Source organism: Ambystoma mexicanum, chromosome 4p, assembly GCF_040938575.1.
Source record: "Ambystoma mexicanum isolate Mex_15411 chromosome 4p, UKY_AmexF1_1, whole genome shotgun sequence".
NCBI classification, from domain to species: domain Eukaryota; kingdom Metazoa; phylum Chordata; class Amphibia; order Caudata; family Ambystomatidae; genus Ambystoma; species Ambystoma mexicanum.
Genome location: NC_090927.1, coordinates 1,203,176,909 through 1,203,189,045, shown reverse-complemented (window position 1 = coordinate 1,203,189,045; position 12,137 = coordinate 1,203,176,909). Strand labels below are relative to the sequence as shown.

At 48.2% G+C, this 12,137-nt stretch overlaps 1 protein-coding gene across 1 annotated transcript in view; it reads right to left on the bottom strand.

Moving 5' to 3' along the window:
- Positions 1 to 12,137, bottom strand: part of MALL (mal, T cell differentiation protein like) — a 72,637-nt gene that overhangs the window by 20,339 nt on the left and 40,161 nt on the right. The gene's annotated exons all lie outside the window — the stretch shown is intronic.

The window sequence follows — 12,137 nt, the reverse complement described above, 5'->3', positions numbered from 1 at the left end:
GGAAAATCTGCTGGTTGCACGTTTTACAGTCTTAAATTAATATTTGTACAACATTTTCATTGTAAAAATATTGTGTTCCTGTTACAATTAATGTAACTAATTCAGGTCCAACCATTTTGGTGCACATTTTTTTTTCATAATACTTAATCCTAAAACTGATATTAAGCTTTTCATATTCTACAATTCCACACCATCATAAACAATGTTAAATGACATTCAAACAGGAGGACATTCCATATTCCCTCTTTTATTAGTACCCGTGAGGGGTGTGTGGCGGCCTCCCAGCCAATCAGGGGCTCAGAATGGGGGCTTTACCTCATGGTAAAACTCTGCTCCAAGCCTTCTCAGAGCTGGAGGCTGCCACCTTCCCTCGTTGGGAATCAGGTAAGTGCACACCCCGCAACCTTATTCCTCCTTCCCCCACGCCCAACCCCAATATCCACACTCCCAACCCGCCGCCACTACCTCCCCACTTTCCTTACCCTCCTCTGTCCCTCCTCAGCGCCGGGAACACTCAGTGTTCCAGGCGCACCTCCTTCCAGGGAATGTCTGCCATGGAAAGGGAGAAGGGACGATATGTAGTTCCCTTCTCCCCGATTCATTGATTGATTGATTTTATTTATTTATTTATTTATTTATAGAGTACTTTACACCAAGGCACTGATCATTGCGGCCCTCTTGTTTTGTAGCTTTTTCCCAAGTTGAGAAACGATAAACACTACTCTCAACTTTATTTACTATTATTACCTCGGTAAAACGTGCCGGGGTACTAGTAGCAATATAATCCTTGTAGAGGGGCAATACTGGTCAGGTGATGCCTTGGGCCTAACGATAAATATCAAGCGAATGCCACCCTGCTCGAGTTATATGGCTTAAGTAAAGCAGTTTTTGACTTTTAATTTCAGGAGGCTGGCTCTGCGTTAAATTGTGAAGACAGGTGTGCGGTTTGTGTTTTTTTTGGGATTCTCCCCAAGGTTTTGGGTGGTGTCATTGTCGACCCTTTTAGTAGCTGAGCGTTATGGTGGGGAGAAGCCATGGGGGGCGCACTCTGTGTCTGGGACTTATATTGGGGTGAGAATTTGACTAACATTCAATTTAAGTTTGAGGGCATTGCATTCAGGGTTTATTGTGGGTGTTTCCACAATTTTACTGGAGAATGTCCGGATGTTCCTCGGCCTCCTATATAGGGGTGTTGCTACGCCTAGAAAAGATCTGGGGCTACACTAATGTTGGGACTGTCAGGACCCGGGGCTAGCTAGCCTTTTGGTTGTATCCGCTGAGCTTTTATCTGGGCCTACAACCAAGAGACCCGGGGGTACAATCCCCTTAACTCCCCCTAGCAACGCCTCTGCCCCTATGTGTGCAGCTCTGTTTGAGCTCACAGCCGCGGCTGGGCCTGCACGTCGCTGCTTTGGCAAACTCTACCCCCGTCCTCAGTGCCTCTTCATTCGCCTGCCAGCGCTCTGGGGCAGGCCGATGACAACACGGTACCGTGGTCTTGGGTATTCATAAATCAAACCTCTAGGAATATTGGTCCTGTTTGCGTTACTCCCGTTGTGGAGACAATACATTCTTCATTTGCTCAAGCCCTGGAGGTACAGAAGAGGAAAGGTTCTGGAATTGCCTCAAAGGAACTTCCTCTGAAGTCAAGGATTGTTCCTCATCAGAGATGGCAACCATAACATGTGTGAGGATCTTGTCTGCAGCCTCCAGAGGAGTGATCTTTAACACGCCTTGTTGTTGGACCCCATCAGCTGTGCACTGGCAGTAGGGGAAACGTGTTCTATTGGAGTTCTCTCAGTACCAACGCAGTGAAACGGGCGCCATGTTTTTCACTGCCAGCCCTCACAGAGAGGATCTGCATCCACTCGGCCATGCATTTCCTCCCGAGAGTGGAATATACCAATCTACCTGCACAATGCAATCTGAAATGTAACAGCACCCGAAAAATAACTATAGTTTGCAGATTCGACATTAAATCAAATTGAGTAATTGGGTCGAGCAACCCCCATGCCCATCGGCTGGTGCCAACTTCCACAGAAAAATAAATGTGGGCTTAATTGACACTCTCGGAATCCATCACAGCAGAGAGGTCATGGGCTGAACAGGTGTGCCCAATTTACCAATTCACTCTTGGGAGCGGTGTGGAGTTATATAGGCACAACACTGAGTAATCCCATCAATGCCACCTGACATGCAGCACGTGCTCGCGAGATGAATGCCAATCTTCACTGCGCAGCGTTGTTGGCAGCCCTGCTCCTTGCATTGTCCCAGATGAACACTCTCGGATCATGTGAGTGGTGCGAGGTGACACCCTTGACGTTTCGGAAATTTGAATTAGGTTCTATGGGACTACTGCATGTACTCTTTGGGCTTCAGCAGAGGGCACTACAATGTAGAGAGGGCACACCTTTAAGTAAAGTCAAAAAAGGGCATTAAGCCACGCCCGTATAAAGCCGATCTGTCCCCTGGCAACGCCTTTTCCCATAACTGATCAAAGAAAGGAGTTCACTTCAAATGCAACCTCCGTACCTTTCCTTTGCTCCTGTTCCCACTCTTTCCAGGTCCCTCCCTCTGCACCTTGATACTCAATAGTTGCTCTGCTCTCTCCGCACTTCCTGACTGTCCCTCTGGCTAGCTGCTCTCTGTGTTTTCCCTTCTGTCTCTTCTGTGTGTCTGCACTCACTCCTTTTTTTTGGCTTTAGCCCAGCGGTATTCAAACTGTGGGTCGCGACCCCCTAGGGGTCCGCGGGTGCATCCCTGGGGGGCCCTGAGATCTCAGCATGAATTTTTTAAAAAAAAAAAAAACTTTTTTTTTTTTTTAGATTCGTAGAAATGATAGGGGTGGCTCACAGGGTCGGGCTGAAGCATGAAACTGTCTCAGGCAACAATGAAAAAGTGACCCACAGTTGTAAATGGATATTCATTCCTTTAGTCACAGACTGGGCATCATTACAACTATGGCTGTATGGTAACAACGGTGCTGGTAAGCTACTGGCACCGTTGCTACCGTACCGCCATAGTAAGAGTTGTGCTTGCGTGTGCCTGCCAGCCCACCAGGTCTGACCTGGTAGGCCGTGCGGCACCCGCGAGCACAGTTCGTTGGCTGTACCGGCACCGTTACGAACGTTGCCGGTGCATCCGAGCCCCCCATTCCCATTGAGCCCTATTGGGCTCAATGGGAATGGGGATCTACCGGTACCGGCACCCACGAAAGGTCAATTATGTCCGCCTAACTCGGCATGACCTGGTAATTGCCCATTCGCGGGTGCCGGACGCGGATGCAACTCCAGCGGCAGCCGTGCCGGTTTTACCAGCACAGCTACCGCCAGAGTTCTAATGAAGCCCACTGTTTCAATAGTACCCAAGGGGGTGCTTTGTGTTAAAATGTAAGTAAATTGTGATATATTCAGCAACAACGGTCAACATTACTAACTGCATAGTTAAGTAACTCATCAAACTGGTCCACATTGGCCAAAATGGTGGCCCATTTTGACTGGCCGACACTAGCATTTTACATTTTTGATACAGGCATTGCCCTATAGGCCTGTCCGAGCCTGGCGGCTCATCCATAATGGCGAGGGGGCGCCCACCCAGTGGCCCCTCACCCATTATGGAGGAGCTAAGGAGCCTGCCCAGTGAAACAGTGGGCACTCCCTCAACTGTTTTATCTAGCTAATGGAGTGCTCCTGGGCTGGCTGAACTGTCAAAGGGAAACAGTTTCCCTTTGACAGTTTAGTTTAGTTCCCCAGCCGCACATGCTCACTGAGCCATGCAAGTGCTGGGGCGTTTTGCTTCGCCAGCATTGCATAGCTCATTGGAAATGCTGGCTGGGGCACTGCATGTCTGTATGTCTGAGGGGGAGCTCCTGCGCCTCCTTGCACATACGGACAGAGCAGCCAGAGCAGGCCGTTTCAGCACCCACACGCAGGCCAATGTTTATTTATCTGTTTCTCCTCTGCTTCGCACTTTCCACTTCTCCCCCCTTCAATGCACTTTTCCCCTCCCCATCGCACTTGTGCGTTCTCAATGTTACTGGGCCTAGTAAGATGGCTGTTTTCTTCTCCTCTGTTCCCCTCCCTTGCCTTGTGCTCTGAAACACTTGTGTACGAGCGCGATAGAAATAAAATATAAATATCAATATCAATGCCTGCCCCCTGGACTCCCAGCACCAATTGCAAACTGTTTGGCTATTTACCCATTTTTTGTTCAAAGTATGCTCTACAATGCAACATTTTAACCCATTATTTAAAAAAATTCACAGGGGGAAACCCCCCCTAACCTCCCCTTATTGGTTCGAGCTCCCTCACTATGCTCGGTCGCTATTGCATTTTTGGCAGAAATAGTTATGCCCTCCACTTAAAAAAAAAATAAAAAAATCACCAGCCGCCACTTGCCCTCAGACTGTTGGGAACGGGATGGGGGAACCCAGGGATTATGGTGGGAGCACAATGGGCGGGAACCATGGGATAGTGGTGGGAGCAGAGTGGGGAGAGCCCAGGGTGTGTGATGGGGTGGGGAGAGACCAGCGACTAGGTAGGAGTGGGATGAGGGAGCCCAGCGACTGTGATGGGAGCAGGTGACGGCGCGCAATATATACTGTGCATTTGGCATTTCTGGGGGGTCCCGACCTGCCCAAATTTTGCTCAGGGGGGCCCTGGCCAAAAAAGTTTGAAGACCACTGCTCTAGCCCTTGTTCTCACTTGACCATCTCTCTGCCTTCGTCTATTGCTCTCATTATCCCATTCCTTTATCTTTCTCTCCCTTCACCCCTTGTCGCTTCCTCTGTCATCATTTCTACACCCTGTCACTCTAACTCTCTCTGCCCTTCTGTCGCATGACGCCCTTTCTCTTCTTTACTTGCGCCTTCCTTTCGCCTTCTGTTTGCGCTCTCACATTCTGCCTGGTTTTTTCTCTCCCTTCTTTGTCACTTGTTCTCTCTCTTCCCTCTGCTCTCCCTTTTGGTACCTCTCTTTGCACTGTCGTTTTCCATCTTTATTCTGTTGCTCCTGTCTTTTCTAACTTTGCCTCGCAGATATCTTCACTTCCTCTCCCTTGCTTTTCAGCCCCCCCTCGTTTTATAGTTTCACTACCATTTCAACCCTATCTGCTCTATCTTTTGCACTCTCCTTCTCTCTGCCTTGCACCCACTGCTCCTACGACACCTCTGTCATCGCTCTCCTTTTAACCTTTCCATGCTTTCTCTCATGCTCATTTAACTCTCTGTCTTCACCCTTCCAACCTCTGCCTCGCTACACACGCCACTTATTTACCTCTAGACCCCACCCCCTTTTGCCTCCCTTAACTTTCTTCCCCTCTCTCTTCTTTTCCTTAACATATTTGTGTTTAACATCTCAGAGCGTGATCATTTGCTTTACGGAGAGTGCAAAATGGACAGAGGAGCTGAAAACAGGACAACCAGAAACACCACTAAAGCTGTGGAGCGTGGCAACCCTGCGTGCCGTTTACATCACACAGTCTTTGTGTAGCAGAGGGTTCGCCAGTTGCATGGCTTTTTGGCAGTGACAGCCTTGGAAGGAAGCAATGTAGACTTATCTCATTCTGAAATAACTTCCTTTAAAGTAGGGTGTTTCCTGCCTTTCTGCACCGAACAACAGAAAAACTGCAACAACAACAACAAAAAGATTTGTGAGTAAGGTCAACAACACCTTGTTCAGCTGCAGATGTCTTCTGGTTCATGGAGCCCACGCCTAATCCTGCTTTTCTTGTAGGTCATTCTTTCATGACAAGTGACAACTCCCACTTTTCTCTTCTGCAAACCAACCATTGTAGACAATAAGCACACAGGTAGACGGCTCTTTGGGGCCGGGCCACTAAAGGTGGTGATATGACGTCCTAGATGGAGAATAAATGTAAGGGTTGGAGGAGTGGGTAAAGATTGGAGTGCCAGACTATCAGTGAAAAGGAGCCTATCCCTAGTTTCAGCATGTATTGTTTCTATGGTCAGCGCTGGCCAATGGGCCGGCTCTCGCCGGATCCAAGATCCGGCATCAGGTGTGTAGCTGGATCTCGGGATCCAACCTGCCTCAGCACCAAATAGCCCATTACAAACTAAAGGGATTTTGAAAGAAAAAAATAAAGGCATTTTGTCCCCTACGGAGTGTGGGGGCACAGCCGCACATTGGCGCCATGAGCGCTCTTCTGGCTCCGCCCCCACCTATGTCACAGGCAGCAGGAGCCAAGGCAGACCCTCGGCCAACCGGAGGCTCGCACCCACAGAGCAGATGAGATCACTGATGCGTGCCCCTAGGTTCGCCGAGGGTCAAAGACCCTGTGCCTGAGCAGAAAACGCACAAAGCAGAATCCATTTGGAAAACGCATTGATCACGAGCCCCCAGCTTCGCAGGCTCGTTGATCATTGCCTTCCCCAAATGAATTCTGGTATTTGTAGTTTGGGATGTCAAAATACATTTTGACAGGGACAGTGAATGCTGTGATGGCTTCAAAAGTACAAAAACCAAAGCAAAGTACGCTTACTATTGTTTGTGCAATTTTCAGGCAATGAAAGAAATTGCGGCATTTAAAAAATATTTTTTTAAACATTTCCTTTGATCGGAGTACAGCTGCCAGCTCCACCTCTTCTGAACTCTGCCTCCTTGGATATCGGCCCCCTCCTCCAAACTCCACTCCCACGCCGGCCCTTTTGGGATTCCCCTCCAAATAATTTACATTTCCACCAGTGTCTATGGTGAACTTCTACAGGAGGGGCTGCCAGGGCTGTGGCCTGTGTAATATTTCCCATTCAACATGCATACCATGTTATTAGGGATGTTGAGTATCTCAGGGGGATAGCTCAGGGGCAACGTGCTCCACTTAGAAGCAAGACGACACAAAGCCACACAGGTTTGATCCCCGGGTCCGCGCCCCCCATCCACGCTTAGAAACGTCGGGGTGCTAAGCACGTTATAAATAACCAATTATTATTATCATGTGGGTCTCCACAGCAAGTCCTCCAACTAATCTATTTGCTTTCAGGGACCATGCACTGCCCCCTGTTTCTACGCTGGGTGAAAGATTTAAGCTTTGATTAAAAAACATACCAACTTCTTTCACCTCGCGTAGTATGCGCATGCCCCTGAAGCGGCGTAATCATGATGGGCATTGTGCATGCATGGTTGTTCATAACGGCCTGGAGTGTGGCACGTCCCGTGCTTTGTTTAGAAGCTTGAGGGGAAGGGCCTCAGCTTGGCTCTCAAGGGTGCCACGCATTTTGTGTCACACCAAATGCCCCCACCGCGAACCCTCACCTCGCTTGGGGTTAAACAGACTCCCGGATAAATCTATGCCGAATTTCCGAGTATAATTTGGCTACACAAATGATCTGACCTCTCAACTAGACCCCAGATGTTTTGCGTTTTCCAATATTATGCAGTGCCACTAGTCCCAGAGGGCAAAGAAAACCAGTTGGCTTGCCAACCAGAAGAATACTTCTTGGAAGCCCTTCGTAGCAATGTTTTGGTAATCTTTGGTGGCTTCTGCCACCAAAAAGCGCCAAAACCAAAAAGGATGATATGAGGTACATGGGCCTAACACGAATATGGCCAGTGGACTGGCTTCCTTCAGGATTTCATAGTCTGAATTCAAACCCAGTTGCAGTCGCACTGGGAAAGAACTCTATTTCGTGGATTTGAACATGTATTACTGTTGCCAGGGAAATTTGCCAGAGGGGAGCCCGTCTGCAGATCAAACTCTGGAATTCACCTCATAACATCCCGCCTAAATGCAACTCAGGCCACCTCCTTCACTCATTTTGTTTTCAAGAAACACGTTTATATGTACATTCAGCTCAATAAATCTCATCCATTTTTTAGTGCAGTAATGTTTTTTTTCTAATCATATTCCTTGCCTCATTCATTAATGATTAACAAGGAAATACCTCCCTGTACCCTCTTTTTCAGCCAATGTGCTTCTTTCAAACCCCTTCATTAATGGCTTCACTTCTTCATGATTTCTTTTTTTGCTGTCCTTCCCTTCCTTTTATGTGCGTTTTTTACTAAAAAATGTTTTTGTAATTTTGCTGAGGTCTGTATTTATCTCTATTCGCGCATTTTCGAAGAAATGTATTTTCATTGGACTATAGTTAATTCAAATGTATTCTAAGTTAAATGTATTTTAATGAAATGTGGTGAGGGGACCGGATACCGTCTGTTTTGTCTGCAAAGTGGGTGGAGGCATTAGTAAGCTGTGCAGGAGGGCGGGTCACCATGACTCACTTCCTTCTCTGCGTCTGTGTTCGCATTTGTAGCTAGGTGGGTCCTGATGAAGCCAAGAGCACATTACATCATTCTCTAGGTGAGCCTGTCTCAGAGCTGAGGTGACCCTTTGTTTTCTCAGATCTCCCAAATGACAATTTATCCTGAATAACACGACGCTGCCACCAAGTATTACAAGCCTGTTTTGTTACAGACACACACACACACACACACAGAAAAATAGAGCCTTTCTTTGGGTGAGCATGGGCTGCCGCAGCTCTATTGATAAATCCATTGTGATTACACTTATGATCTTTCAAAAGAAGTGCATTTATGTTCGACTATAGCGAACACGTCTTTCGTGTGTTCGTGTATGCCAGCGGCAGGGCTTTAAGAAGGCTGCCAGTCTCCAAAAGGGGCTCCCGAGCTGGGGCCTGTTGAGTTCTTACGAACTCGTGATTCAATCAAACGAGCGCGATCAATATCAGGTAAATGAGACGCGGGAGCCGGAGTCAGGAGAAACTGCTTTCTTTAATCATGGCGCGAAACTAACCGCGGAGGCGGTAACCCCGCCTCCTCATTCCCTGTCCCAACGTCACCACGTTCACTAACACAGAGAACGGACATGAAACAAAGGATAAACAACAGGTGCATAGAAAGAGGACGCAACATCTCCCCCCCCACTTAAGAGAGGAGTGCGCCTTGCTACATTTCTTCTATCCATCGAGTGGGTCGGCGAGTGGTCCTTTTGGAAAGGCTTCTCCGAGTTGTCTCCTCTCCATGCACGGGGGTGTCACTGTCGCTGTCGTCCGCATCTCGTGCTTCCACCTGGTACTCTGACTCCACATCTGAAGATTCATAGTCAGTCCTCGAATGATCGGTGATCTGTTCGGAGTGTCCCTCAAAGTTCTTAAAGAACGACGAATTTCTTGTGATGGTCCCTTTGGGACTGGCTGCTGTTATCATGGAGCCGTTGATGTGCGTCACCTCTAAGGGTTCCGGTCTGAACGCCGGGGTGTCCTTGGTGGTTTGTTCTTGCCTTACTAACACCACATCGCCCACTTGAATGTGACACGGCTTGGCCTGTCTCTTTCGGTCAGTGTATGTTTTTGTCATTTCTTTGCTCCGCTTGTCTCTTTGGATGGCATCACCAACAGCTGTTGCCGATGATTGGGCAAGGGGATTGTGAGGCAGTTGCGTTCGTATGACGCGCCCGAACATTAGTGTAGACGGGCACACCCCTGTGGTGCTGTGTGGAGTGTTCCGGTATTCACGCAGGAGGATGCAGATGGCCTGCATGAACGAACGATTTGTGATGGCACATACTTGGAGCGTTCTCTTGAGGGAGCTCATGAACTTCTCAGCCATTCCGTTGGCTTGTGGCCACAGTGGTGTGATTGTTCTATGCTGGAAGCCGAGGTGTTCTGCGAGCATTGCGAAGTCATGACCACTGAATGGTGGGCCATTGTCTGACTTTACTATTGACGGTATGCCATAATCAGAGAAGGTCTTGTCCAAAGCGGGTATCACAGCTTGGGCACTTGTTGAGTGAATGAGATGTACCTCCGGGAACCTGGACATCTCATCCACAATTACCAGGACGTATTTCCCGTTTGCAAGGGGTCCAAACATGTCCACTGCCACTCGGTCCCACACTTGCGGAGGTATCTCCGATGGTTGAAGGGGTGCTGGGAATGTTCGGGGCCCCACCGCTTGGCAGGTGAGGCATTTGCCTAACATCTGTTCCACTTGTTCATCTAGTCTAGGGAACCAGACCTTTGTTCTCAGCTGCCTCTTAGTGGACACTATTCCACGGTGTCCCGCGTGGGCTATGTCCAGTATTTGTTTTTGCAAGCTGGAGGGATTACAAGTCTGTTCTCTTTGAGGAGCAGTCCTTCTGGGGATACAGATAAGGAGTGACGTATTTGCTTGAAAGTATGAAAATGAGCTTTTTCTGCTTCTGTTAGTTCCTTGGCATGCCACCGGCCTGTTCGCAGGCATTCCTTTACTATGGGTATCAGCATGTCCGCAGCTGTGGCGTCCACAAGTTGAGCGAGGGAGACATGCTTTGGAAGTGCGTTGTTGACTAAGAAATTAACGTATTGGTTTGCTTTTATGGACTGTCTTTCTATTTGAGCTGGTAGTGGATATCTGGAAAGAAAGTCAGCAGGGTTGTTTTCTTTCCCGGGGCGGTGTATGATCTTGAAGGAATATTCTTGTAGCCGCAGGCCCCATCTGGCGATTCGGGGTGGCATTTTGGCAGTAGGTTTGCCGTATATTGTGGTCAGGGCTTGGTGATCAGTTACGACTGTGAAAGGGCGGCCGTATAGGAAAAGGTGGTAGTGCTCACACGCCCATACCACTGCGAGACTTTCCTTTTCAGGTTGTGAGTACGCGCATTCTGCCTTTGATAGGCTCCGACTGGCATATGCTACAATACGCTTGGGTGAGTTGGGTGGTGCTCCTGGTCTGGATTGAGCTAAAATGGCACCCAGGCCTACGGGACTGGCGTCCACTGTGAGTTCCGTGTCGTAGTCGGGGTCATAGTATGCCATGGATGAAGCTGAAGATATGCGTCTTTTAATTTCCTGGAATGTTGTTTCGCATTCTGTTGTCCATTCAAATTCTTGGTTTTTGCCGGTGAGGACTCTTAGTGGTGTGCTCACTGACGCGAAGTCTTGAATATATCTCGTGCAGTAGCTCGCCATGCCCAGAAATGATCGTATGCCCGAAGATGATGTGGGAGTGGGTGCATCCACCAGGGCCTGTACCTTCTCTGGATCTGGACGCATGCCCTTGTTGGAAAATATATGTCCAAAGAACTTGAGTGTGGACTTGTTGATCTCACATTTTTCCGAATTGAGTGTGAGGTTTGCGTTTTCTAACGCCATGCAGACCCTTCTTAGTGTGTCATCATGGCTTTCTTGGGATGTGCCGAAGATGAGAATGTCATCACTGTAATTTAGGCAGTGTGGAATATGTTTGATTATCTGATGTATCTCATTTTGAAAAATCTCGGCCGCAGACGATACTCCGAAACTTAGTCTCTTGTATCTGAAGAGTCCTAGGTGGGTCGAGAATGTGGTTATATAGCGTGATGACGGGTGAAGTTCGAGCTGATGATAGCCTTTATTCAGGTCAAGTTTCGAGAAGATGGTGGCACCATGCAGAAGATGTATCATGTCCGTCATGCGTGGAGCTAGATGTCGCTCTCTTTCAATAGCTACATTCGGGGCACGCATGTCTACGCAGATGCGTATTTTGGAGGTGCCATCTTTCTTGGGTACTGGGACTATTGGTGAAACCCATGGAGTCGGGCCTGACGCTGGTTCGATTATGTCTTGTTGGAGTAGTGAGTGAATCTCATCTTCTACTTGCCGTTGTATGTTGAGGGGAATGCCCCGGTAATGTTGTGCGATGGGTTTTATTTGTTGGTTGATATGTAGTTTGATTTGCTTGCCCTTTAGGCACCCCAATCCTTTGAAGAGTGAGGGAAATATCTTCTGTATCATGTCTTTGGCGCTGGAGGTATATGCAGACATGATCTGATACATGATGCTAATGAGACCCATTTGTATTGCCGTGCGGAAGCTTAGGATGCTCCCACCTGGAACTTCCCCTTTGATTACGTATATATTTATTTTCTGGCTCTTCTCCTTGTATTGACAGCGAGCGTTGAACATTCCTATGCAGTCTAGTGGTCTGTTGGACCCATAAGGGTATATCAGCGTGTCAGCTTTCTTCAAGTCTTTCTTGACTTCTAGCGACTTGTATATTATGTCATTGATGACATTTACAGTGGCACCTGTGTCAATCAGAAATTCTAGATTTTGGCCGTTTAGTTGGAGTAGCAGGGTCGGACTGTATTCCGCCGCTGTAGCGTTCCCAATAGCATGTACGTATGCCCGTTTTCTGTCTCCACTG